We start from the raw sequence: 22,953 nt of genomic DNA, 5'->3' as shown, positions 1-22,953 counted from the left end.
AGACGTGATGCAAATTCTCCAGAGAGGAGAGACTGTTTTACGCATGAAATCTCTCTCAGTTAATTCTCTCAAAATCTTCTGCATGAGAAATGACAAACAACTCAGTTTCACAATCCCAACCAAGTCTTCTTACATGGAAACCTGCCTTTTTTTTCTCCCACCTGATACCAATTAAAGATTCATTAGACTCGACCTCGGGGTTAACTTATTGATTTGGTTTTTAAATGCAGCAGATTTCAATGTAATTTATCAAGCAACGATTTTACGCAGTCAGTCACTGTCCTGTTCCTCCACCACTACCTCCTTTTTTTTTTTTTTTTTTTTTACTACTGTGCGTTACCAGGAGTGTCAGTGCTTGACAAAGCTCTCATTTGGTGAGGATCTAATTTGTGTCGCTTCACAAAAAGAAATGAGAGGCGATCATTTTTAGTCTTGTGCGGTGGGAGGGCAGATTTGTGCAGGAAGCAGGGAGAGAAGGAAGAAGAAGAAGAAGAAGAAGAGGGAGAAAAGTAGGAAATCTCTGCAACCCCTGGAGTCTCATTCAGCACCACTCGCTACTGGACAGCGTCTGAGCGGCGGAGTTGATCGAGAAACAGGAGATTTTGTTCCAACATCGAGTCTGGGAGTAACACACTGCAGCTGCATTTCCTTCCCCACAACTACAAACATTTGACACTGGTGTTTCCCCGTCTCCACACCTGTCTTCATCTTCTTCTTTTTTTGATTTTTTTTTTTTTTTTAATCTGTGTGGCGGGTTTTTGGCAAACAGCAGGGCAGCCCAGAGCTGACTGGAGCTGGCGCTGCCAAACAAAGACGCAGGAAGGAAAAAAAAAAGAAGAAGCAAACTGGACAGCATCACACACCGCAGAAGTTCTTCTTCTCCACTTTGGGCTCACTTGTGTCAAAGGGATTGAAAGGTAAGAGTTTTTTTCACGCTGGAATGTTGTGACAGTCGCGCGTTATGCAGCTGTGTTGTGGCTTCTGCTGCACATAGAAGACAGTGTGTTTGCCCGTGAAGCTACTTGGAGCTACGTTATGATCATGGCATCATCATATGAGGAAAAAGTGCAAGAAATCAAGATGATCATCGTCTTTTCTTTGCGTTTTTCACCGATTCCAATCGCAGTTAGTGACTTTAAAATGGCTTTACTTGAAGATATTTGGTGCGCAAGCAGCCCTGCTCCGGAGGGCTGTGGTCCTTTTCTGGTCACACACTCAACAGATGAATCACCTTTGCTGAAATGGTTTATTTGCAGGAGGGAAAAAAAAAAAAATGGGCTGACGGTTCTAGTGGAGCTGACGAGGAGGGGGGACTTGGCAATACAATGAACCCTTTCATCAGCTGTATCTGCGGGAGCCCCCCTCTGCAAGCCCCTCTCTCTTTTCCGCTCCACTTGGCTTGCTGGTGTTCCTCACACAAGCAAAAAATATCCGAGGAGTCTTTAGGTCTGATCTGTGAACAGCGGCAGACAGACGGTCATTTTAAACTGATGTAGTTCAGCTGAATCAGTGGATGGAGGATGTGTAAGGTGCCATCCTGAAGACGCACTGAAATCTGCGCGCTTTTTCCGGGTTGTTGCTATGAATCAGGGGCAATCCGTCCTTGTGTTTAATCATTTGCAAGTGAGACATGACGCCCTGGTGGACCATACGGTTTGGTGACGCCTCACTTGGTCATGCATCTTTGTCAGGGAATGCATTAATTGTTGCTCACATTTCTGCTGCTTGCAGGCTGTTACTCCTTTCAGTATGTTGGAACATCCAAAGGAGGCGTTTATTTCTCTAAGAATGATGTGATGAAGTGTGTTATTTTCCTCTAAGGAAAAAGAGAAATGATCTGTTTGCACATGCTGATAGGAAGCACATCATTTTAGGATTTTGGTGCCACACAAATGTTCAGCGGATTTGCTCTATTTCCCCTTGATTTTATTGATTTTGTTGTTCATGGCAGCCTGTTTGGCTGCAGGTTTGTTAAGTTCCACTCTAAATCTCTCCAGAGTCCCACATCCACATCCACATCTACTTCAAATGCCTTGCTGGATTTCAATTAGTGAGGAATGAATTCATTTCTGCAAAATCCACAATAAGTACAAACCCATGTGGTAGTTAAAAGACAACCACCTACAACAGAAAAGGACTCACACTTGTGGTATTTAAAAACCAATCAGACTCTCCCTGAGCACTGTTTGAAAACAGTGGTACTCATGCAGGAATGTTTTACTGAACCACTGAAATTTAAATGGAACCATTTAGTTTCTGGAAAAAAGCAGGCGAATGGGTCTTCTGAAGCCCCAGAACAAGCACTTTGAAACACCCATCAGAACCCTTCGCTGCAATAACATTTTCCCCTTTGCTTTATTCATACATTCATTCTCACAGTAAGAAACATACTTGCTGAATCTTTGCAGCACTAATTCTCCACCCAGTCTGTACCCTCTGAGTAATATCACACTGTCTGGTGTGTAAATCTCCATCAGCAGTCACAGTACGTGTGCCGTGGTGATTATCCGGGAGGAAAAAAAAAAACACATAGTTTTCCCAGCCTTCATGGTGCTTTATTATGTGGGTAGATCCATTCTAGCATGAGCTCAGGTGAATTGCAGATTCCTTATTGTATTAGCAATAATGAAAACGATCAATTTATTGGTAGCAGTGTTGCAGAGAACCTGCAGTGTTTGTCGAAAAGCACTTTTATACCTGCTAATTCAAAAATCACGACACTCCAGACGGGAGAAAAACCCTTTTGGGCTCTCTTAATGTGATTCTTTTTTCCATCTTTTATCCAATTTTGCTCGCTTTTCTTGATTTTCTTCTTTTATTTTCAACTAGTCTGCACTTAATACGCATCTGTGCTGCTTTTCAAGACGACATCAAGGTGTTTTAGGAACATGCATTTGAGGAAAGAAAGAGTTCCCAAAACCCTCTCATGATGTCCCGAAAGACATGATGTGCATATAAATGGAAATAACCTTTTGTGACCTGGAACTGAGCCCCCTATCTAAAGCTGTGCCTCACTACCACCACCACCACCACCAACAACTACCAACTGTGTTCGGTTTTGGTTATTGGGGTTAGTTCAGGCCATAGTTCAAGCTAGGGGCTGCCAGTCGGAGGTGAGATTTGTATGCAACCTGAGAGGAAGTGCAGCCTCAGAGGCCCAGTTCAGGGAAACAATTACTGCAGTTGACAGCTTCAAAAAAAAAGCTTCCATCGCGAAAAAGAAATATAACATGTCTACATTTTGAAGGGAGCACTCAAATATTTAAGAGTGCACCTACAAGTTTTAGTGGCCCAAGACCATACTCAGTATTCCTCCTCATTAACAACTTTCTAACAGAAACAAAAAAAAACATCCCATTAAGATGCAAAGCTTGGAGAAGCTCCAATAAACAGAGTAAGAGACTGACTGGCAGCACAAAGCCTATTACTTTTAACCTTTACATCCAAATGAGTTTCCTTGTAGTGTAATCTGTTCCAGACCTGATAATGTTCCCCCTTATACCCAGAAAATCATCCAGGATATGTTTACTGTCATTTCCTCCATCTTTTGCAATTCGTTTTCCATGCCGCTGTGAGTTAGTGTGACATTATAGGAACAGGGCAGGATAAATTATCCTCCTCATCGGCTCCTCTTCCCCTTTCTTTCACACTGAGCTGAAAAGCAAGAGCATACGCTGAAATTCGCAGGCATCCAGCAGCGGCAAGAGACCGACAGACGAGGGAAGACGGGCAGACAGCAGCTTTCGCAGTGTGCACGAGGAGTTTTAGACATCCATTCCTCTGTTGTTCCTTATCACTGCTTCATGATCACGGAGTGTCCACATTCTGCATCACCTCCTCTGCTTTCTCCTCCTGGTAGTCCATCTGTTTGTCAGGGGGGCCGTCTGTGTGGCCTTGCTGTGCTGACCACAGTCTGATGATCTCCAAAACAACAGCAGATCTATTTCTCACACCCTCAACACAATCCTATTTTCTAAACTGCTGATTCTCTTTCTCTGTGATCCTTTAACAAGCTTTCCTTTTCTTTTTTCTTTTTTTTATAAAGCCTTAGTTGTTTCTCCCATATGTGTCTTCTGGCAAGATAGTTTTGTTGCAGACTTGGGACAAATTAAGTTTTGATTTTGAAGCTTTTTCTTGGAGGATGTTTTAAAGTCCAGATGCTCTGTCGTGCTGTGAGGAAACTGTCTTATCACAGAGTCAGTGCATGTAAAGCTCTAACACGCCTACAGGTTGAACGTCTTCATTAGAGGCCTGTTGACACTAATCGCAGATGACATCCACTGGCACTCTGGTTAATTTACAAGATTTACAACGCAAACAACGAAGCAAATAATCTTTCCATCCCAGCAAGAGAGTTTCTCATATGGAAGACACATCCGACAAGGTGCTGAATTAATCTTTGTTCTTATCAGATGTTATAATGCCACATGGTGTTTGCAGCAAAACTGGCTTCAATTCAGAAATTTAAATGGAAGCTTTAATTTGTCCCTCTTGACAGGGAGAATGTGTACAAATGAGTCAAAAGCTTAATGGATCCATATCACACCGTTTATATTTCAGTAAAAGAATAGAACTAAAACAATATAATACCGTGATTTAGCCTTCAGAGTCATGTAAGTGAGATAGAACGTTGCTCATGATTATACTTATTTGTTCCAATCATGAAGACATTTTCTACATCAACTAAGGTGTTTGCATTTAATTGCTCAATGTGTTTTAATTGCACTGTAAAATGATGCTGGTTACAAATGTCTCCACCAAGAAAACAAAACTGTCTGAAGCTTTGCTTATAATAAGGTTTGATCTTAATTTCTTGGTTTAGTGGCTCAGCTCTGAACATTTGTAAACACATATGGTTTCCAAGTAGGGCATCGCGATCGTCCTTGAGCGTCAGTTCTGCTGTGTAATTGACAGATTTGTTGATAAGTCTTGGAGTGAGGCACTTTTTCACAGGGGAAGCTTGAAATTTGGCTCATTTTTTTCCCAACAAAAATTCCAAACAAGCAATTCCAAATTACAACCGCAAAGGATGCCAACTGAGCCAATGACAAAACGGCTGTTTGTTTACTTTGCGTAGCTGCTTCTACTAATTTTAAAACATCTCAGTCATGAACAGAGTGTACCAAATGTTGTGCTGTTGGCTTCAAGAGTGAACACAAGAGTCTTCATGCACTCCCAGCATCCCAGTAGCTGAAGATCCAGTGGACTGTTTATATTTTTGATGGCAATGTCACCACAACAATACAAAACATTTTTTAGTGTTTGCGTAGGGCGTGGCTATTGCTTTTGTCATTAGCTTTGATTGCATGCCTACAGGGCAGAGCTCCGTGGAAACTGTGATGCTTTAGGACCATTCAGAGATGTTGGAAACTTTAGGACTGATTTGATACCAATAAACCAGGACTGGATGGGTTAGTGTGTTTGCAGGACACCGTCTGTGCTTCAGTGCAGCCTAAACTCAGCTGGTGTCTACATCTGTTTGCTTCTCTCCTGCTCTCTGTGCTCACATGTATTGTATTTTAATACAGCCAAATTCCCAATAAAAAGAAGTTATCATTTACATCTTATTCTGTTGTCATACAAGAGAGCGAGTATGAAATAGTGACAGAAATTCAGTCCATTAAGACCACATGTTAAGCAGCAGTCACTTTGGAGTCATTTCCAAGCTGCTAGAATACTGATTTTCTAACCACAATGTTATCTGATACGTCATCCATGAGTTTAACAATGGCTGTGCTGTGAATTCAGATATTTTTCTATATATATAGATAAATATGAGACCTTTAATGTTAATGTTTTAATTAAGCTACCAAAACATCACACATATTTTCCGGTTATGACTTGGCAGATGCATCCCCCACCATATTGGCGCTCAAAGTTTCTCATGTAAAGACCTCAGACCCCCAATTTATGGTGTCCTTCCCAATGTTTCTACCTTCATAGATAGTTGGAATCACAAAATGAATGTGTTTATTCTCTCTTCTGGCTTACATACGCCGCCACACACATAGTCACAGAACAACACATGCTGTTTTCAAATATGACGTCTCTATCAGCAGGACATCATTTCTCTGTGCTGTTCAAAATCTTTACAAATCACTGTTAAAGAGCTGGCACATCACTGTGAATAAACAAATCTGTTTCAGTATCTGGCAGTGATGTGATTAAGATTTGGTTTAAAAAAAAAAAAAAGACTTGGCTGAGTTTTAGTCAAAACGAAAATCACAGGTCTGTGAAGGATTCGTGACCTTCGTTGACATCGTTACAAAAGGTCTGAGAACATTAGATATCACCCATGATGAATGTCTGTATAAAAAAGGGAAACAAATTGCAATCTCCAATGTTAAAGTTTAACGTTCTGTGATCCCATCTATCCTCCCCGACCTCCTCCTTCTCCAGACTTTGTAGCTTTATAATAACATCACAGTATCACACCCTTTGCTTCAGAAAAGAGCCACCAGAAGGTTTCGTCCAATACATGGAAACAAATGCTTTTGGGGGTTTTCTGAAATGTTGCAGTAATTGTTCTGTGTTGTCTTGTGTCAGCATCATCGATAAATCAGGTACTTTTTCATGTCTGTATTTATACTTTGCCAGAAGTCAGCATGAATTAAACAAACATTTGGAATTTGTTACCTGTTGGGTTAAATAGTTAAAGAGTGTTTTGCAGTCTTTCAATTTTTAGGTTGTTAAAACTCCTCTGGTTCAGTCACAGAGTTCATAGCTGTTTTTACTGTATGTTTTTCTGCACTGCTTTACACAGAGATTAATTTCTTGCCATAGCAGCCTGAATTATATTTTGTGTGACATCTTTAGGTCATTTGGATTAAGTAACTGATCTTCTTGAGTTCATTTGCATATAACAGAAATATCCCTTCTTTAATGATATTATAGTTGTGACTTTAGAAAAAATCAGACATGCATTCCAATTGCCTCAAGTTTCTACAAATGCAAAGTGTTCTTCTGCTTGTGGTCGGAGACTGTCTGGTCATATGTCATGATACCATAGTTTCCTACATTCCTTTGCCTACTAATTTACATTATTTACAGGCCATGCATTCATAAAAGAGTTAGATATCTACTTCCCCTTTTGGAAAATGTCATGTGAAGCCGGAGGTCGTGATGCCCCCCGGAGGGTAATTAATCTGCTATTTGCCACATTTGGACTCATAATCGTTGCTGTGTTCTGAGACATTCACTCGCTGTCACCCCCTACTTTTATGTTCTAAAAAGAATACAAGGCTTGTCTTTAACAAAGGGGGCCACTTCTGCATTTTTCATTGATATTCCCAATGCGTGAGCTGAGGCATTTTCCTCACTTTCTTTGTGAATGTTATGCCTGCCCCCTACTCATGAATATGTATGAACATATCTTCAGACTAAAGTCATCTAGTCCCTGAACTTCCCCCAAGTGCCTCAAAAACAAAATGTTTGCTCAATTAAGTTGATTTTTACCTCGAATAATGTCCAAAGAAAATACAGCTTTTAAAAAAAACGTTTATCTGAGCAAAAATAAATTGGATTAAACACAGAAACAGATTCACAACTTGTTTGAACGAGGACAGTTTTGATTGCAACCGTCAGGCAGTGGCCTTGCACTGGTGATTAAATTCACACTGAATGGGCATCGAGCACAAAAGGTGAAGAAAAACACGACCCCTGGTAAGATTCAGTATTCAGTAGAAATGTTCTACATAAGTCTATAGAGAAAACTGTAGAAATGAGTGGGAAGAATTATCCCCATTTTCCCCATAATGCATAGCTTCAGGGCCAGTTCCTTTTAACTGCAACAGACCACTCCAGATTAGTTCTTGTTCTGCGCACCAGCGCCTGGCAGAAATCTCATGCCAGCAGCAGTGGGAAGGCTCAGCTGAATTCCTAAATCCTGCAGTCAACAGCCACCCATGTCTCTGTGCGCTATTCCTGGCCTTGAATACAATTTGTGTGCCACAGTGACTGGCTGAAAAGCACGGCGCCACATGGAAATATTCAATTACATGTGCATTTGGATGGGATGGGTGAACTTTTAGCTGTGGCTTAGAAAATTCCCAATTATATAAAGTTGTAAAATCTTCACCAAAGTACCTAACATTCATTTTATGGTGGCTGGGGTGCATATGCTCTGAGTAGCAACTCCCTGGTTCAGACAAGTCATTCATGGACATTTTTTTTCCACTGCCACTATCAAATGAAACCAGAAAACATCCTTAAAAAGATTCACATCATGTTTGTGGTGTGGCAAGTTGGAAAAGCAAAGCAAGTCCTGCACAAACATTGCAAACTGTGCGGTAATCTTATTTTGCTCAGTGAATGCTTATAGATCTAACATTCAGATCAGATATACTCATTACCCTGCAGATACCTTAAGCAAGACTGATGTGCACCCTACAACCTACAGTGGTTCAAAGACTAATATAGGTCTCACTGATGGCAGACAGTGGACGTGATTAATTGCCGTCTCATGCTCTGCTTGCTTTGCCTAAGTCAAGTCTCCACAATCGAATGTAAACAAAGCAAGACAGGAAGCTCAGGATAAGTATGAGGAAGCCTGATGTCATTGTTTCTGAGCAAAATGGATTAGCATATTGACTTTTCAGGAGTGAATGCACGCTACCTCAGGTCACTGTTGATTGGCTGGTACAAATTAACTAGAAAATGCAAGCAATTTTTAAAAAAAGGAACATGCAGGGTAATGTTTTATTCAGCGTCTCCCACACTCTTTGTCAATAGCTCAGACTGGCAATCATACTGCACTCCTCGACAACATCCAAAGAGCTGCGTTTAACAACATTAAATTGTAAAGGGAGACTGCCATTAGAGGCTTTAGTTGTCTCACTTGGTTGTGTTTTGCTTCATAATGGGCCTGTAGGGCTACTGTGTGCACCGCAGGTCCACTTAATGGTGTGCTGATCTTTTAGAGCCCATTACTCAGACAATCCTTGTCATTGCCCTTGCCCTTCCTCAATACCACACTTCAGCTCGCTGGTAATGAGATGTCTGTATTTACACCGAGTCCTGATTACTAATGCAGGGCCAGTAATAAGGGATACCATGTGTACCACTCCCAGCTTTTATGTCTGACACCTGTAAGTGAGAAATTATTCACGGCTCGTCACAAGGAAAACATGCAGAAACACAGAGCTGGATGTTGCGGGCTGGTCGCAGAACAACCTCCAGAAAACAAAACAGAAACTGAAGGATGAAGGAAATAAAGGAAGGCTTAGGCCATGGGACTGTAAAGATGATGGTTTTTTTCTCAGTATTAAAGAACTAAATATTTGACTTCTTAAATATTTAACTAGGGCCACAATTGCGCTCTAACCTTAACAAAGTGTTTAGAGTTGGCAAAATTAACACACACAAAAACCACATTAATCCTAGGTTATCTGACATAATTGGATATAGTAGGATAAACAAATTAAATATGTTGATGGTTTTTTTCTGACATGTTCAGGTTTATAATAAACAATCTGCAACTTTGTAGATATGTTTCCTCATTATGCCGATTATTTCACATAAGACGTCAGAAAATGAACAGCAGCATCAACTGTGCCTCAAAATGGCAAATGTTTATGTTGAAGTGATAAAGCGTTGTAGTGGCTGCAACCATGACAAAACAATAAAGTCCACATAGGGACTACGATGCGCTTATTAAAGGATCCTTAACAAGGTATTATTGTTACTATGACGGCCATGTTCCTCTAACCCTAACAAAGCACTTATTAAAACCCAACCCAGACCTTTCAAGGCTTTTTTTCATTACTCACGCTAACCAAAACCTAATATAGTGTTGTCACATCCATCAATTAGTTACATCCACTTTATCAGTCAGCAGATTGGGGTGCACCCTGGTCAGGTTGACATTCCACCGCAGGGCTAATAAAAAGAGACAAACAACCACGCACAATTACACCCATGGATGTATATGGACTATGGGGGGAAGCCAGAGCATGTGGAGAAAACTCACACAGGCACAGGTGATAACATGAACATAACTAGAACCCAGAAGATGACGTTGTGAAACATCCATCCATTATCTATACGCTTAATCCTCACTAGGGTCATGGGGGGCTGGAGTCTATCCCAGTTGACTTAGGTTGAAGGCAGGGGACACCCTGGACAGGTCGCCAGTCTATCGCAGGGCTACACTTAGAGACAGACAACCAAGCACACTCACATTCACACCTACGGACAATTTAGAATCACTAATTAATGTCAACATGATTTTGGACTGTGGGAGGAAGCTGTAGAACCTGGAGAGAACCCACGCTGCACAGGGAGAACATGCAAACTCCATGCAGAAAGATCCTGGGTGTCCGCGAACCAGCGACCTTCTTGCTGCGAGGCAACAGTGCTAACCACTGAGTCACCTTGCAGCCCATGTTGTGAAACATTGCACCACAAATTCAAAAGTGCAATTTCTGCAGAAATTGCAGTGTGATTGCTGACAGCTCCTGCAGCTTTCCTGCACATGCTGAAGCTTGTTCACTTGAACATGTGCACAGGAGGAGCCATGGACACCACTGTTGTCACATCATTGAGCAGATTATTTAATTTGTAATGTTGTAATAAAATGCAGTTGTCCTGCTAATACGATGTTCGCAACAACGCGCTTTGCCATTTGAGTGATACATTTTATACGTTGTTGTTGACAATGTATTGCTGTTGCTGATTAGGAAATGCTATTTCTTTGAGATCATTTGCAATATTACAATGTTTAATTAAGCACATTCTTGGAAACAGTTAAAAGATGTTTTTTTCAAAAGTTTCTGCCCTTTGTTATTCTTATTCATAAACGGTAGTATTAAGAACTAAATTAATTTGTGTTAAATGTAATTTCTTAAACGTAAGAACCAGATAATGTACAATGTAGTTTTTTTGGAACAAAGTTTGCTTTAATGATAATATCAGGGATTTGTGGTGTTTTCTACACATTTGCTGTGTGAACAGAGACAGGTGTGGACAACATGTTCAATGGGCTGTTGTGAACCATATTTGTTTCATGATTCCAGTTGCCTGGGACTCGTCTGACTTACACACTGTGTCCTGTCTTTGTTTGCAGCGTGGCTGTAATAGAGGCCCTGTAGACTCTCCTCAGTCAATACAAACAATATTCTAGACCCCGGCTGCTTCATAACTTGGCAGTGTGAAGCTGAAGCATGCACTCACACAAACACACACACAGCGGTACTGTTACAATGCCTTAGGCTGTTCCTCTCTGGATGTCGTACCCATGTAGAGAAATATTAGTACATGGCATAGAGTGCATTTGATATATTGGGGTGTTCCTCTAGATTTGGTGCTACTGGTGCCGTCGACATACTGTAGGCCGAAAGGATAAGAATATACATTCTCCTTTTAATGAAGAACGAGTATTTAAAATTCAATACAGACTGCATTACTCTTACATTGGAGGACATGCAGATATTAGAGATTCTGACTCTGCTTTCTTAAATTTACAGTTTTGGATATGAGAAGATAATGCAATCTGGTTTCATAATCATCTGATTCAGACTTCCACTTCAGTATTAAAAGTAATCCAAGTAATTATTTTTCCTTGCACAGTGCAAACAGGAACTGCTTCTACCAAAGCAGCATGGCTCTTCTGCTGCGGTAAATCAGTCTGTGTTCTCCTGCCAGTTTGTAAACTTCCTTTGTGCTTTTACTTTCTCAGATTTATGTGTTTGACTTTTTTTTTTTTTTTTTTGTTGCCAACCATAAGCCTTTTCTAAACAACTGATTCTGGTGCAGTGCCTTTAATTCAGCCTCCTTTTCTACAGCATATTTGTGTGGACTTCCAGTTGTCCTCACTTCAGCTGTGGCATTTAGGTATTAGGATGAATGACTCTTTTATTGATTTGTACACCTTTCCCCACTAATAACATTCAGGATTCCATAAGATTCTTTTTCTGAACAAAGGGGTCTAACAAGTCCAGCACTTAAAACTGTATCCAAAAGGTGTTGGCCCTCAGGACCTCTGATTAAGAGTATCGTGAGAACAAAAGGCCATTATCCAGGTGTACTATGTGGGGACTCCTAACTACCAGTCTTTCACCATTGTGTTGCATCAGCACCCACCCGTATAGACTTGATTCAGGCTTTCTAATGAAACGCTCCATCTTTGCCATCCGACTGCCATTTTCACGATCTATTACATCTCATACATTCATTGCCCTGTTGCATTATGTGCCATTGACTTCTGCTATCCTGCCGCACTGTTTCAATTATGAGGAGGAGGGCAGCCGTTGGTGAAGCTTCATCACAAAGTCATATCATTATTTTCCGTTTAATGGATTTTTTTTTTTTTCCCACAGACTTCAGCATTGCTTCCTGTGAAGTTTCTGAACCTCGCACGGTGCGGCCTTCCCCCCCCATACAAACCGAGGCAGCGATCATAAGTGTAGATCGGCTGCTGATGTTTAATGCATGTGTATTGCTTAGTTTTCTTTGATGTTAATGTGTTTGCAGGGTGTAGCATCCACCGAGTGCAACACACAACACATTTCCTCTAAAGTTGCACTCCACAGAAATGACCACAGGGTTGAATTCTGGAATAATCTCCACCAACAGAGTGTTGGGGCTGCATGTAATGGCATAGCTTAGATGTTTATTGGAATTTAGACCACTGTATTTACCCACGAGGTACAAAATAAATTGCAACTTTCCGGCTACTTGGGTCATCCAATGTGACAACTCGGGGAAAGCAAAATAAGAGATTGCAAGCCTCAGCATAGGGTTTAACAAATATTGAATTTTAATTAGCCACAATCTTCATCTTAGGAATGCTTTAGTTAAAAACTTATTTGATGTAGTTTAGCACATGCAGTGGTGGAAACTAAGTACATTTAGTCAAGTGCTGTACTTAAATATAGTGTTGAGTGATTTCCTTTGAATGCTGCTTTGTACTTGTAGTCCACTGCATTTCAGAGGAATATTTTTACATTAATCTAAAGTACAGTCATTATACGATGTTCAGTGAAGTTTAAATCAGTGGTTTCCAGCTTTCTTGGGTCAGGACAACTTGCAGAAAACAGCGTCTACGAGTCGAGAGCAGTCCCACCTTTCCCCAGGGTTTCCGAAACAGCAGATTTGTGTAGCTTTTTCTTTTCTTTCTTACTCCATTAATCATTTCACAATCGTTAAGATTCATGTCGTGACCCAGTGGGGCCTGATTTCTGTGTCCCGAAGGACAGTTCTGTCTTTCTCCACCATCTCCACCTCAGCAGCAGCATTGGCTAAGATGCTGCATATGCATCAGTGTGAATAATCTTTTTTTTATTATAATATATATTAGAAAGGGTTTTGTGCAGAATGACTACATTTAATACACATTTTCTAATATAAGTTCAGTACTTTTCACAGGTCTTTCACATGCAGAGGATTAATTTACATTGCATTTGTGGTTTTAATTCAAAGCTGATAACAAAAACCTGAACTTGAGAGCAACCCAAGAGTAATATGATGTTGGAATTATCATGTCAAGTCTTTTGAAGAATGAGCAGATAATGTGTCTTATCAGTGGGTAAATGTAGTGATATGTAGCACTGTAATATGTGCAGGCATCTCATGGGAGCCTTTAGTTCTGCTGATTGTAGATGTGAGACTATGAAACTGACGAGATTTTTCATGTCACATTCTTCCGGTACTTCCAGATAATCGAGCCAACATACACCAAGCCAAACAGCGTGTTTTCATCAGTGTTGCAATGAAGTCAAACACGTTTAACCCTCCCCAGTCATAAATCATTGAACACTTCATGGAAAACAGCTGGAGGTTTTTAAAGAATGGTCCAACGTGTAGCTCAGGATAGTGGCCTTATGCTATTTCAGGAATTCAATACTCACTTATGTTTTGGTCATATAGTAAAAGAAATAAACCTGAAGGGATTATTTGATCAATTGATCAGTTCAGCAAACGAAAATTGGTCAGCAACTATCCTGATAGTTAGATAATTGCTATTTTAAGGGTCATTTTTCAAGTAAAAGTGACAAACATTCTGGGGCTTAAGGCTCTAAAAACTAAAGATTAGAATTTCTCTGTTACATATAATTGTTTGATTGAATATCTTTGGCTTTTGGTTTTGTAAAAATGGCAATGCAAAGTGTCCCTTTGGGCTAAGAGAACATATTTTTTAGCATGAATAGAGTAAAAAAAAAAAGATAGATGAATCAAGAATCGGCCAATTACCTGAAAATCTAAATACCTCTTAGCTGCAATCAGAAGAACTTTGTAAAACATACAGATGTAGATAAGCATACTCTTCAGACTTTATGTAGAAATGATGAACATCGTGTGTTCCGGTTTGTTACACAACAGCACACTACACGGCTACACGAGGCCTCCACAAACATGCAGTGACTGAAACAATTATAAATTACCAGTGAAGGCACCCTATTTACACAAATATTTACCTATTAAAGGAAGGGCTGTGCTGAATTATTAATGATAAAATTAGTTAACAAAACCCATAAACCAGAGGCTCCGCAAGAGAGAGTTGTCTGCTCCCTCGAGCTTATTGAGTGGGATGCACAGGATCATTAAGGCTAATGCAAGTCTGGTTGAGGTCAGCTGCTGTCGTAATGAAAACACACAACCTCAAAGGACAACATGCCAAGCTTGGAGGTAACTCCTGTAGGATTTAATCTCAATGTGTGGTCTAATGTGTTGCTACATCTACCACCTACACACCACAGTCCCTGTGAACGGCTGTTAAATGACTGATAGCAGTACTTTTCCATTCTGCTTCATAAAAAAAGGTTTTGGTAATTGCAGGACACCAAGTCGCGGAGTGGTGAAAATGAAATAAAAGGAAAGCACTAAAATACTCTATTTTGCATTTAGTTTAGCTTAAAATTACTCAAAACTACTCTCTGTGTCTTGATGTTTGTGGCAACTTATTTAATAAAAATCCATATATCCGATGGTTAATTCATTAACTACGGTGCTGATAAAGTATTCATCCTCCTTGTAAGTGTTCCCCTTTTATTGCTTTTTGCCACTGGATCATGGCCAAGTTGAATAAAAAACAAGAAGACTCTTTCATTTCAAAGTGAAAATAGATATCTAGTGTCAATTATTTAAAAACATAAACTTAGATAATGGACTGTTTAAGAATTCACCCATTTTAAATCTAATTCAACACAGGCTCAGCAAGTTAGTGCTATTTCAGGTGATCTGTTTCCATCATTTAATTGAATACATATGTGCAAGGTAGAAATTCACATTCAAATAAACCTTTTAAGTTAACATTGTTTTAATGAGTTGCGTTACCATAATAATGTTGGTAATTACACCAGCTGATTACTGTGTGTGATTTAAACTGACCGTTTTGCATTGATTGAATTAAATCAACATTCTAGTCATAGTAAATTAAACAAATTAGCTTGATAACCTGAGTTTAGGTCAGTTCAGGCTCAAAAACTTACAAACTAGTGTTTATTCTCCCAGTTATTAAAGAAATGCTTCTTTAAAATAGCACTGATTGTAGAAGTAAGACTAATCCCTGTAACTCAATATAACTCGCTGGTTTAATATCATTTCATGAGAAGTTGTCTGACTTAAAGTGTTGCGTTGATTGCATTATTGTGACACAATAAGTAAAATGGAGATCATATGAATGTAGTCAATGTGTCTCAAGTAGCAGTTCACTAATGAACTCTGTGCAGCCTGACAGACTGTGAGCAGCTTTGCAAAAAAAAAAAAGAAAAAAGAATGGGGTGAATTGCAGTTTCCAGAACATGCAAGGCTCTGCTTTAGGCCTAACCACCTAAAAATGGGGAATACTTATGCAATCACTTATTTTATATTTCTAATTAATTGACACTACTTTGTAAAAATCTACTTACACTTTGACACGAAAGAGTCTTTTCCCCGTCACTAAGCAAGATTTGCGTGTGGGACAGGAGTTGTTTCAAACTTAACAAACAAATAATCACTTCATCAATAATGAGAATAATCTCTAATTTCAACCGTACTATTCTGGAAACTATCCAGCTACCGCAAAAACCCCATCTGCTCAGTGAACATCTATCCGATTACACTTTCAATCTTTGCTGACAGTCCTCTCATCTCCCCATTGTGTAAAGATCAAGCAAACTTTTAGCTGCGAGATGATGTGGCTTAAATGAAAATGATGCTCTGTAAAATCCCTTTATAAATTATTTTGATACACTTGCCCCCCCCTCCCTCTTCTGCCTTTTGCTTGTCGCACAGAACATGCCTAATCTACTTAAAACAAGTTGATAGACTGGTATTATAAATGAGAGTGCTTGGCCATCTGAGGATCTGTCTTCATTAGGAGCGGATCTGGAGAGAGTTTCTATTAGCTCACTATCAAGATGAGGAGACTGTGAGGAGGAAATTACGCACGTCACAAGACAAAGTGCGGGCGGCCCAGAGCTAAGCCCAGCGGAGGATGAAAAGCCTTAATCAACGACAAGGACTGCCGGTGACATGGCACCATGATCGCCCCATGCGTCACAATGTAGAAGATTATATCCAGCCTCTGACAGATTGACACTTCCTTTGTGAATTCCTGGCTGAAGAGAGGAAAGAATTGCACTTTTCCTCTCCTCACTTTGTTCTTTGCTATCAAAGGTCTTCCCCGTATTTGGGTCGTTATTTCTTGTCTCATCTGCAACAGTAATAATGCTGCTCTTTGAAAGATAACAGCAGCGGAGCGAGCCCCAGGAGGACCGCGTGCACATTTCGCCAACACTGTTAGTCAATAAATTACGAGCTATAATGGAGTTTAAAATATCTGAGGATGTTTTAATAAAAAATAAAAAAAATATTCAATTTAAAGGTCACGGACCCCTCTGAATGAAACCTCTCATTGTGATGTTTTTCTTATCCGTTTCCGTTCTCTTGTCCTTGTCAGATTACTTTATGAATACGCTCGTCAGCAGTGCTTTTAAAAACTCCTCTTGTTCACTTCAGCACTTTTCAGACCTTCACAGACTATCTGAATTACTCATCCAGCATTATCGCTGTGAGCAACATAAACACTGCTTTTTACTCATGCAGGTGAAGGTGGCTCTTTGTAGAGAAGAAATAGCATCAAAAATAAAGAAATAGTCGTTATTCTGGTCTTAATACGAGCTAAATTACATTTGTTTTTGAGCTGCATTTGTGCTTTTTATCGTGCAGGCAAGGTAGTAAATTACACTCTCAACACTCCAACTTGCATAAATCATAAAGAAAACAAAAAAAACAAAAAAAACAAGGGTGTTTCTCTACTGATTTATAGTCTCACAGTTTTATGAAAACAAGTTCACCCCCTTGTTGACCACACTCGGCCGTGGCTTCATCTATTGCCAAGGTTACTGGCCACAAGCGCTTTTGTCATTCTTCTTCTTCAAGGGGCACCGGCTGATAATTAACTTGATTTAATAGCCCTGGTCCTCTGAGGCGCCTGTGATAATTAACAAACAAGTAGCCGATATTTTCATCTTGCCATCAAATGAAAAGGCCACTAATTGCTCAGAAGTTGCCTAAAGCTCTAACTGTTGTCTTTGTGCTGTACCTGCATCAATGGTTAAAGCCCTGCTTTGAATTTCATGCTTTTTACAACATAAAAAAAAATAAAAAAATTAATCATCAATGTTACTCTAAAATAAACAAATAAATAAAAAATACTCCAGTGATTTCTGATTGTGCTGCTGTAACTTTGTTGAACTCATGATGGATTAAAAAAAAAGAAAAGAAAAAAGAAAGATTGAACTCAATACAGCAGGTTGAGTCATCTTTTTTTTATTGGTGGGCAGTTGTGTAGTTTTTACCTTTTCTTATACGTCATCATCTTCCTTTGTCTCCTTTTGCAAGTTTCATGAGCAGTATCTAGTTTTCATATAATATTTTAATGTTACTTTAGAACTTCAGAATAATTTCCTGTATAATTTTAAAAAAAAATTTCTATTCTAGTCTTATTTTGGATTAGTTTTTATTATTATTTTTTCTTATCTTATTGCTTTTAAAAAATAAAATAAAATAAATTAGACACTGCATTTATTCTCATCTATTTTTTCCCCCTTTTTAAAGCAATTTCTAGCAGAGCAATTTCCTTTTTTATTAATGTTGATAAAGTTCGGTCTTATCTCCTCTCATGTCTCTTCCTTTGGCTAGTGCTGCAGATGGGTCGAGGTTGGAGGTGTCTTAACACGTGTAACTTTGCAGCCATATGCTCAGTTTTCCAAAAGTGAGATAGCGTTAGATTCTAGCCTCACCAAAGTTATCAGATGGGCTTCAAATTTTTGAAACCATTCGTCCGTTATGGCCAATTGAAAGTGGGAAAAGGGAAGAAGGATCATATTCCATTCAAATAAGAAATGGCCTGGAAAACAGTTATCACCAACAACAGTAAAAAATGATGTAACTGCAGCGGGGAGTCTATACAAGTACGAGTCTAACAAGCCAACAGGCACCAAGTTACTGTCTGACTCTGATAGAGAAACAAGTCTGACGAGGCTTAAAGGCCCTTAGCGGTTGGTTCTGTACTCTGCAGCTTACATAGGAGGGGAAAACATTCAGTCATCACCTGCGGTACATAAGCCAAGTTAAACTTGTTACACAGTGCTCAAGTGAGGTTCTGACACTATTTACGGTTGCATAGTTGTCAGTTATATGGCTGGCAGTTACCTGTAACAAGTACTGGTAACATAAAAGTAGAGCAGGTGGGAGAAGATGAAAGCTTCAGTCAGTTTTGGAGTGCATGCATATGGCTGTTTCCTGGAGGTAGTATCTACCAGTGCTGAATGTGCAGAAGGACAAGTATAAAAGACTACTCATATTTAGTCACATCCTCAGTTTTTTTTCCTTTTATTGCTCCCATAGCAGAACTCCCCAAGACCTGTAAACAGAAAGACTGCACGTGTCCTCTTTGAGGCACTCTTTAACTTCGCATACTTTTCTTTCAGTGCTGCGTGCATGAAAGTCGACACACATTAATTAGCCCCAAAACAGTTTCAATTGCTAAAATTACATTTACAACGACTTTAATTTTGTTTTGAGTCGTTTATAGTCAGAAGATTAGAGGCTTCAAATGACTAATCTAGCTGTGATTCTATATTTAAACAGTTTTACTCAGTGTCATTTGAATACATTCAATTTTATTGTAAATAAATTATAATGGGGTTATTTGAAAGAGGAACAATTCAGATCAAGAGAGAAAGACAGGGGGTGATTCTCGTGTAGCGGGTTGAAGCGAGGACAGCGGCAGCATCATATAGCCACGTCTGAGGCAGAGAGAGCAGCACTGAAATGTATGTAGCACATGTAGGTAGGAAAGATATAGAGCATATTAGTAAAACAAACATACAATACATTTTGAAGGATAAATCAAAAGTGATGCAGATGTGCTGAATATTGCAAACATTTATAATCTGCAGATTGATGTTCAGCATTAAAAGAAATATAGAAAGCATCAAGGCACATAAGATACAGCATTAATTAAAAAAACAAACTATATCAAATCTACAGAATGCCATATGAATCTAACATTCTTAAATCATTTTCATTTTCAGTGAATGTTGTAATTTGGAATTATTATATGTCATGTCTGGCATATCAAAGGCTCTTTCATGGCTGAGTATCTGCCTTTTTTTTTTTGCCTTTTGCAGATTTGCTGCATATTTTAGTTTTTGCCAGTGGTTATGTAATGAAGCTCGTCACCAGGGGCTGGGCCAACACAGGGGACCCGGCTCTCTTCTCTGAGTGAGCGCCAAGAAAGAGAACCTAAGGTTATAAGGAGGAGGCACTGAGTGAAAATGCCTGATCTCTAAATCCCAAAAGCTTTATATAGGATTGAATGATCACGAGTGAATACAGCATTCTAACAAAAGCCTGAGACATCCCACTGCAGGTGCAGGATTTTTTTTTATTTGGATAAAGAGCTACAGCATACTGCAGCACAGGCTCTGGAGGAACTTAAGGAGTGATATGGAGAGCTCATCTATTTGGTGTCTTTGCTGACCTTTACAATAAAGAGCCTGCAGAAATGACCGCAGTTCAATATATTCCTGTAGGCAGTCAGGCTGTGGTTTCTGGGAAACATATCAGCGTGGCACAGTGACACTTGTCATCTGGAATGGTTGGCGGCGAATGGTGACAGGGCAATGTGAGACCAAGCCAGTCTGTTGCCTGTCTCCACCCAGCCGCCTGCAGTGATTAAAAATGGCAGGGCAGTTAAACCCTCAACCACAAGTGCTCTTTGGGGTATCGTGTCATTTTCACTTTTAGGCAAGCTCCTGATGCTGCATTTAAAAAAGAAAAAAAAAAAGACTTCAAAAAAACATTATGCTGCTTCTTCTTTTTCTCACACTCGTCACACCAGTCTCTGCTGCAAATTAGCATTTAGAGATCTGACATTAACAAAGTGATTATTTCTATCCAGGGGACGGATTGTGCAGTTATCATGTAATAACAGGGATTCTCAGTGGAGTCATGCTTTGTGCTCTTCACTATTTTACATTCTAGTTAAATTAGTCTTGTGATCCTCTGCATGTACTAATTGTGAGTCTTGTATTATTTGTATTCGGGGGCATCCGGCGTCTCCGACTTGCTTAAAGTCTTGTCAGATAAGCAGCACCTCTCCACTTCAGACGTGGGATCAGCGCTTCAAGGGAGCATCGGGATATATCTTTAGCTTTGAAACTCAGAGGGATGTTCAGAGTTTGCCAAAACTGCCTGTTTAATGGCTTGAGTTTGGCTGCTCGGAGATGCCACAAAGAAAGAGCTGTTTGCTATGCCAGTTAAAAGTCGAAACACTCCTGTCTGTCGCTTTCTCTCCTGTTACCTGTTTGCTCCATTCATACTTGGCAGGTACATTCATTTATTCACAGGGAAACTGTGAAAGAAGTACGCAAAAGAGGAGTCTAAAAATACTGTATCTGTCACTCATTTCCACATTTAGCAAGTCTCGGCAAGAGTGAAGTCAGCATCGCATAGATTAGCACATTCAACCTTTCAGAATTTCTTAGCGAATGCCGCAAATTTGAAGTCTTTTCGAGCACAATCGCCGTTCTAATACAATAAGGAGTTTCAGCTCACGATACCCACCACTTGAAAGCGCTGTTAATTATTCACACTAAAAGACTTAATTGCATTTCTAATGTTTCAGGATATAATCATTTAATTGCACTGCATTTGGTGTGTAATATAAAACGGGGGCAACATAATCAAAACATAAGATGAGAATTATTGTTTTTCTTTGCTTTTGAAGTAAATAAACAAGAGCCTCAGAGAGCGCTTTACAAATGAGTCAGATGAATGCTAAATAAATAAAGTATACAAGTGTCAGTTCTAAAAAAAAATGAGTCTTGGAGTCACTAATTTACATATTATCGGAGCAATGTAAAGGAAATAAATGTGCAAAAATGGTTGATGCATTAAACTGCAAACTAGACCTGCCAACTTAATCAACCATTAGCCAAAGTAATGCCACCAAGATATATTAATAGTGTTGCAGAGAAAAGTTTTTGTGTTTGTTTGCTGCGCCACACTTAGCCAACACTTACTTTCTGAGCATTTTCCACAATTTTTCTATCAGTGGTGACATTTTGTTGCCTCCTCATATTACCTCTTTGATAGTTTGGTGTCATGATTTTATTAATATTTCTATTTTTCTGCAGTTTGCATGAGCAGGCAGCCCAACTGGAGATACAACAGACAAAACTAATATTGTAGCAGCTTCAACCGATCAGGACAATAAGATGAATTAACTGTGTCACCAAAACTGAGCTGTGACTTTCAGTTAAAGCTCTAAGTATTAACAAAGCTGTGTGTAAAGCCTATAACTGTGGCCTAAATAATACAGAATTTGAACAGCCCCTCTGTGGTACGGTATAAACAAACATCCCATAACATTAATTGAATGGCAGCCAATTAGAAACTGCTCAACAATCAGTGTTGATGTATGAAGCACGACTCATTCATTACAATTAGTTAAAGCTATAAGAGGCCAAGCGGTATTTTTAGTCCACAATGAACAGAAAGTTGGCAAGTGTTGAAAACGGTGCTGGATCTCTGATAGTCTGGGCATCCATTTAGTCAGACCGAGTGTTAGGTGTTGTGGTATAACAGCCAAAAGATTATGAGGCTTTCTTTTCTTTTCTTTCACAACACCAAGCAGACCAATGCAGGACGCTCATAACGTTCCAATGATCTAAGATGATAATGTGGCCGTGCACTCTGCAAAAGCAAGTTCAGCTTCACAAACACCAAGATGAAGCAAAATCGCTACGGTGAAGTCCGCAAACACAACCGCATGAAACCTTTATGAGGTGTTCTTGAGTGCAGAGTGTAAAGCAGAAACCCACCTACTTCATCCCACAAACAGCTGGAGGCTTACTTTCTCAAAGGAAGGTCAAACATCCCACTACAGACAGTACACACAACTCTGCAGTGGTGAGGCGGCGTTCAGAGGATGTAAAATGTCAGTTCAGCTCCTCACCGAGATAGATAACTCGTATTCACACTATTACGTAGTATTGATAATTAGCGGATCTGCTAAAGTTAAACAGATAAAATAAAAAGCAGACAGACAAGTATTACAGATTATTAAAAGAAAAACATCAAGGCTTAATGATGAAGAGAGAAGTGTGTCAAGGGTGCAGCTGTGAAAGGAAAAGTGAAATTATGTGCATGTTTTGTTTCCTAAAATAAGTAGCAGACATTTACATTTCAGCGTGCTGACCTCTCAGGGCCCCATTAGCCTCCTTCCTTATGTTTACACTTTTCACTCATGCCAGCTGCATGGATTAATAACCGAACATCCAGCAAAAACAACGAAAAAAAGGGAGATTAGCATTCGGTCAGTTCATGGTGGACCTCGGCCCCGGTTAAGCAGCGGAAATCTGTAATAAATGATAAAATTGATGGGAAAATTAATCATAGGATTCAGTGTGTGGAGCGGGCGAGTGTCCCTAATGCTCATAATAGTAATTTAAATAAAAATTT

At 39.6% G+C, this 22,953-nt stretch overlaps 1 protein-coding gene across 1 annotated transcript in view; it reads left to right on the top strand.

The window, feature by feature from the left end:
- Positions 1–588: 588 nt before the first annotated feature.
- Positions 589–22,953, top strand: part of LOC103355290 (metabotropic glutamate receptor 4-like) — a 190,808-nt gene continuing 168,443 nt past the window's right edge. The window contains exon 1 of the mRNA XM_008279031.1: positions 589–917. The gene's annotated coding sequence lies outside the window, so the exon portion shown is untranslated. The remainder of the gene's footprint in view (positions 918–22,953) is intronic.

Source organism: Stegastes partitus, unplaced genomic scaffold, assembly GCF_000690725.1.
Source record: "Stegastes partitus isolate 25-593 unplaced genomic scaffold, Stegastes_partitus-1.0.2 Scaffold4, whole genome shotgun sequence".
Classification (NCBI taxonomy): domain Eukaryota; kingdom Metazoa; phylum Chordata; class Actinopteri; family Pomacentridae; genus Stegastes; species Stegastes partitus.
This window is presented reverse-complemented; position numbering and strand designations above follow the sequence as displayed.